This window comes from Triticum aestivum, chromosome 3B, assembly GCF_018294505.1.
Source record: "Triticum aestivum cultivar Chinese Spring chromosome 3B, IWGSC CS RefSeq v2.1, whole genome shotgun sequence".
Classification (NCBI taxonomy): Eukaryota; Viridiplantae; Streptophyta; class Magnoliopsida; order Poales; family Poaceae; genus Triticum; species Triticum aestivum.
In genome coordinates, this window is record NC_057801.1 from 838,140,349 (window position 1) to 838,146,348 (window position 6,000).

Genomic DNA, 6,000 nt, shown 5'->3' on the forward strand with positions numbered 1-6,000 from the left:
TGCTTGAATTTCCGGAATGCGTCGGCCATCTTATGAAGAGCGAACTGTTTGACTAGCCTCCTCCTCTCCTTGTTTTCCTCAATCTTGTTACCCTCCTCATCGAATTTGTTGTATTCCGGAGGTAGAACGAAATGTTCCATAAGCTTCTTGAAGCAATCTTTTTTTGTTCTCTTATCGACAAAAGTGAAACCATCAATTCGTGCCTTCTTTGGCTCATTCCACTCCTGGACGGTGATCGAGACGTTGTCTCTAACAATGGCTCCGCATTGGCTGACAAACTTGGTGGCGTTCTTGCGGGGCTCCAGCGGCCTGCCGGTTGCACTGTCGACAACCTCGATGGTGCATGTTTCTCCTTGTTTCATCGTCTTGGTTGCGCCACGCTTTGACGACGTACTCGATTGTTTCGACGATCCGGCCGAGGGCTAAAATAAGAAAGAGTCGCGCGCGTTAGTACACACATATTTATTCAAATCAGTTAGTTTGTATCACCAGAGGCTCAATGTATATATATACCTCGGCGCCGGAGGTGGTTGCTACTTCCATTTGAAGATCGTCGTTTATCGACGTTTGTTCGGCATCATCTTGCTGACGGCGCCCTTCATCTTCACCGTCAAGGTTCAGATAAGAAGAGATATCATCTTCTTCTTCTCCGGTCGGCACATATAGAATATCGCCGTTTATGATGCCGAACATATGTGCTTCACCGTCCGGATCATAGTTGTCCATAATCGGGTCAGCTCTATCGTCCGCCATTATATCAGTCCTGAAAACATGTAGTAAAAACAAATTAATTAAGTGAAGAAGGGGGGCGGTGGCGGTGGCGGTGGCGAAAGGGCGGTGGCAAAAGGAGGGGGCGAGGAAGGGGTGGGAGAGGGTGTCGCGGTAGAGCGCGAGACGGGGCGGCAGACGACGGCGTCACGGAGAGGGGAGGCGAGGACAACACATTTATAACCCTCGCCGTCCCCTCTCGATCCCTAAAAAAACACCGCGCGCATCGCCGCCCCCCTCGCCGCCCCTCTCCGTATATACGTTTTTTTTGTTAATTATCAAATTTTACGGGTTTTTTTGTTAATTATCAAGTTTTAAGTTATTTACCGTTTTTGTTAAACTAAGTTATTTACCGTTTTTGTTAATTATCAAATTTTACCGTTTTTTTGTTAATTAACTAGTTAAAAAATTCTCTCTCTCTCTCTCTCTCTCTCTCTCTCTCTCTGCTCTCTGCTCTCTCTCTCTGCTCTCTCTCTCTCTCTCGATCATCGCTCTTTCTCTCTGCTCTCTGCTCTCTCTCTCTCTCTCTGCTCTCTCTCTGCTCTCTCTCTCTCTGGGCGAGGCCGGCCGAGGCCGGCCGCCGGCGTTGAGGGCGCAGCGAGGCCGGCCGGCGTTGAGGGCGCAGCGAGGCGGCGCGGTGGGCGAGGGAGGCCGGCGGGCGGCGTACTAGGGCGAAAGGGGGCGGCGGGCGCCGTACGTGGGCGAGAGGGGGCGGCGGGCGACGGCGGGCGGCGTCGAGGGCGCGGGCGACGGCGGGCGGCGTCGAGGGCGAGGTCGACGGCGGGCGGCGTCGAGGGCGAGGCAGAGAACGAGCGGAGAAATGGAGGCGACGGGTCGGGCGGTTGTATTTATAGCCCCCCCCCCCTTGGAGCGCCGGTTGGGAGGCGACCCGCGACTAAAGGGTAACCTTTAGTCGCGGTTGGGGAGGCGACCCGCGACTAAAGGGTAACCTTTAGTCGCGGTTGGGGAGGCGACCCGCGACTAAAGGACTTTTTTGGCGGGTTTTTCGTTCCCGCGCGCAACCACCTTTAGTCGCGGTTGGGCAGGCCAACCGCGACTAAAGGTATTTTCCAAATACTTTTTCTTTTTCAAAATCTTAAAAATACAAATAATATATCAAAAAATTCAGAAAAATAAAACTAATTCAATTCAAAATTCTAAAAATACAAATAATATATCAAAAAATTAAGAAAAATAAAACTAATTCAATTCAATATGTTAAAAATACAAATAATATATCAAAAAATTAAGAAAAATAGAACTAATTCAATTCAATATGTTAAAAATACAAATAATATATCAAAAAATTCAGAAAAAAAAACTAATTCAATTCAAAATGTTAAAAATACAAATAATATATCAAAAATTCAGAAAAATAAAACTAATTCAATTCAAAATTCTAAAAATACAAATAATATATCAAAAAATTCAGAAAAATAAAACTAATTCAATTCAAAATTCTTACAATAAATTATTACACATCATTTCTTACATGATCCATTCAACAAAGTTTGGTACAATAAATTATTACACATCATTTCTTCCCTTGTGTCCCTGCTTGCTTACGATTGTGCCGTATCCATGGAGCATCCTCATCATTTAACTTAATGCTTGGGTCGGTGTTCACTTTGAAGGGCGGAATTTCAGCAAACATATTATAATCTTCTGACATGTCTGTCTTGTCCTCCACTCCCACGATGTTTCTTTTCCCTGAAAGAACAATGTGGCGCTTTGGATCATCGCATGATGTACTGATCGTTTTCTTATCTTTCCGTTTCCTCGGTTTGCTACTCATGTCCTTCACATAGAAAACCTGAGCGACATCTTTCGCTAGGACGAATGGTTCGTCAAGGTAACCAAGATTGTTGAAATCCACCATTGTCATTCCGTATTGCTGGTCCACCTTTACCCCACCTCCTGTTAGCTTGAACCATTTGCACCGGAACAAAGGGACCTTAAAGGAGGGTCCATAGTCAAGTTCCCATATCTCCTCTATGTAACCATAATATGTGACCTTTTGCCCATTCTCGGTTGCTGCATCAAAGCGGACACCACTGTTTTGGTTGGTGCTCTTTTTATCTTGGGCGATCGTGTAAAATGTATTCCCATTTATCTCGTACCCTTGGAAAGTCGTTATAGTCGAAGATGGTGTCTTGGCCAACATGTACAGCTGATCTACAACATCATTGTCATTCATTAAATGTTTTCTCAACCAACTGCCGAAAGTCTCCATGTGGGCCTTCCTAATCCAGGATTCAGGCTTCCCCGGGTTGTCCGAGCGTAAAATATTCTTGTGTTTCTCAAAGTACGGAGCCACCAAGCTGGAATTGGTCAGTACAGTGTGGTGTGCTTCAGTCAGAGAATGGCCGTCCATACATATCGTTGATTTCCTTCCGATCGTGCCTTTTCCACTTAGTCTCCCCTCGTGCCGCGATCGAGGAAGACCAATCGGCTTAAGGTCAGGAACAAAGTCAACACAAAACTCAATTACCTCCTCATTTCCATAGCCCTTGGCGATGCTTCCTTCTGGCCTAGCACGGTTACGAACATATTTCTTTAATACTCCCATGAACCTCTCGAAGGGGAACATATTGTGTAGAAATACAGGACCGAGAACGAAAATCTCTTCGACTAGGTGAACCAGGAGGTGCGTCATAATATTGAAGAAGGATGGCGGGAACACCAACTCGAAACTGACAAGACATTGGATCACATCGTTCTGTAACCGTGGTAGAACTTCTGGATTGATTACCTTCTGAGAGATTGCATTGAGGAATGCACATAGCTTCACAATGGCTACTCGAACATTTTCCGGCAGGAGCCCCCTCAAAGCAATCGGAAGCAATTGCGTCATAATCACGTGGCAGTCGTGAGACTTCAGGTTTTGGAACTTTTTCTCCGCCATGTTTATTATTCCCTTTATATTGGACGAGAATCCAGACGGGACCTTCATACTGCTCAGGCATTCAAAAAAGATGACCTTCTCTTCTTTGGTCAGAGCGTAGCTGGCACGACCTTGAAACCATTCCGGATGCCGGTCATCAGGGTCTTTCAAACGTTGCTGGTCCTGCCGTGCTTCCTTTGTATCATTTGTCTTCCCATACACGCCCAAGAAGCTTAGGAGGTTCACGCAAATATTCTTCGTAACGTGCATCACGTCGATTGCAGAGCGGACATCTAGGACTTTCCAATATTCTAGCTCCCAGAATATAGATTTCTTCTTCCACATGGCTGCGTGCCCGTCAGCTCCCTTCGGAACTGATTGTCCGCCAGGACCCTTTCCAAAGATGACTTTCAAATCCTTGACCATATCAAATACCTCAGCACCAGTGCGTTCCGCAGGCTTCGGCCGGTGATCTGCCTTGCCGTTGTAATGCTTGCCCTTCTTTCTTACTGGATGAATTTTCGGAAGAAATCGACGATGCCCAAGGTACACGTTCTTCTTACAATTTGGCAAATGTACACTTTCAGTCTCATGTAAGCAGTGCGTGCATGCATTGTATCCCTTATTTGACAGTCCCGAAAGGTTACTAAGAGCAGGCCAATCGTTGATGGTTACGAAAAGCAACGCTCGTAGGTCAAATTCCTCTTGTTTGTGCTCATCCCACACACGGACACCACCCCACAGCTGTAAAAGTTCATCAACTAATGGCCTTAGGTACACATCGATGTCGTTGCCGGGTTGCTTCGGACCTTGGATGAGCACTGGCATCATAATGAACTTCCGCTTCATGCACAACCAAGGAGGAAGGTTGTAGATGCATAGAGTCACGGGCCAGGTGCTATGGCTGGAGCTCTGCTCGCCAAAAGGATTCATGCCATCCGTACTTAGAGCAAATCTTATGTTCCTTGCGTCAGCTGCAAAATCTTTGAACCATCTGTCGATCTTTCTCCATTGCGTTCCATCTGCGGTGTGTCTCAACTCCCCGTCCGACTTACGGTCCTCTTTGTGCCATCGCAACAACTTGGCATGCTCTTTGTTCCTGAACAGACGTTTCAACCGTGGTATTATAGGAGCATACCACATCACCTTGGCGGGAACCCTCTTCCTGGGTTTCTGGCCCTCAACATCGTCACCAGGGTCATCGCCTCTGATCTTATAACGCAATGCAGTGCATACCGGGCATTCATTCAAATTCTCGTATTCACCGCGGTAGAGGATGCAGTCGTTGATGCATGCATGTATCTTCAGAACCTCTAAACCTAGAGGGCAGACAACCTTCTTTGCTTCGTACGTACTGGCGGGCAACTCGTTATCCTTTGGAAACATATTCTTCAACATTTTCAGCAAGTTTTCAAATGCCGAGTCAGCTACACCTGCCTCTGCCTTCCATTTCAGCAAATCCAGTGTGCAGCCCAGCTTTTTCAGACCATCATCGCATCCGGGGTACAGCGCCTTTCTGTGATCCTCTAACATGCGATCCAAATTCTCCCTCTCCTTTTCAGTTTCGCAGCGTCTCCGTGCATCAGCAATGGTCCGACCAAGATCATCAACGGGATCATCACGTGCCTCTTCTTCACCTTCCCCTTCACCTTCAGCATCCTCCATGAAAGTATCACCGAAATGAGCAAGATAGCTTTCATCGATGAAATCATCCCCTTCTTCATCTTCTTCCATTATAACCCCTCTTTCTCCATGCTTGGTCCAACAATTATAGCTTGGCATGAAACCGTGCCGAAGCAGATGCATGTGAACATCTCTTGAGGAAGAGTAACCCTTCTGATTCTTACAGATAACACATGGACAGATAACAAAACCCCCCTGCTTGTTCGCATTAGCCACTACGAGGAAATCTTTCAAACCCGTAGTGAACTCGCCGGAGAGTCGGTTACCGTACATCCATTGCCGATTCATCTGCATTATTATAATATAAAATATATAATTAACCATCATGCATTTGTTAAACTAACTAGCTACAAACAATATAAATTAAACAATGAACTGCACACATGCATATTTTATCAATGACACATCAAAGGTTCATCAAGTTGCTAACCGCGATCGAGGAGTGTGGCTCCAACACTTCATGTCATGTTTGTTTCATGCTCTTGGGGCATTTCATCAAACACCTTATGTGCATAAGAGGAACCAAAAGCAAACCTACACCCACTTGTGAAGAGAATGGCTCCAAATGGCTAAGTGTTGGCTGCTGGATGGGTATATATAGGGGAGGGGCTTTAGTTGCGGTTGGCCTGGCAAACCGTGACTAAAGGTGCCCGAAGGCCTTTAGT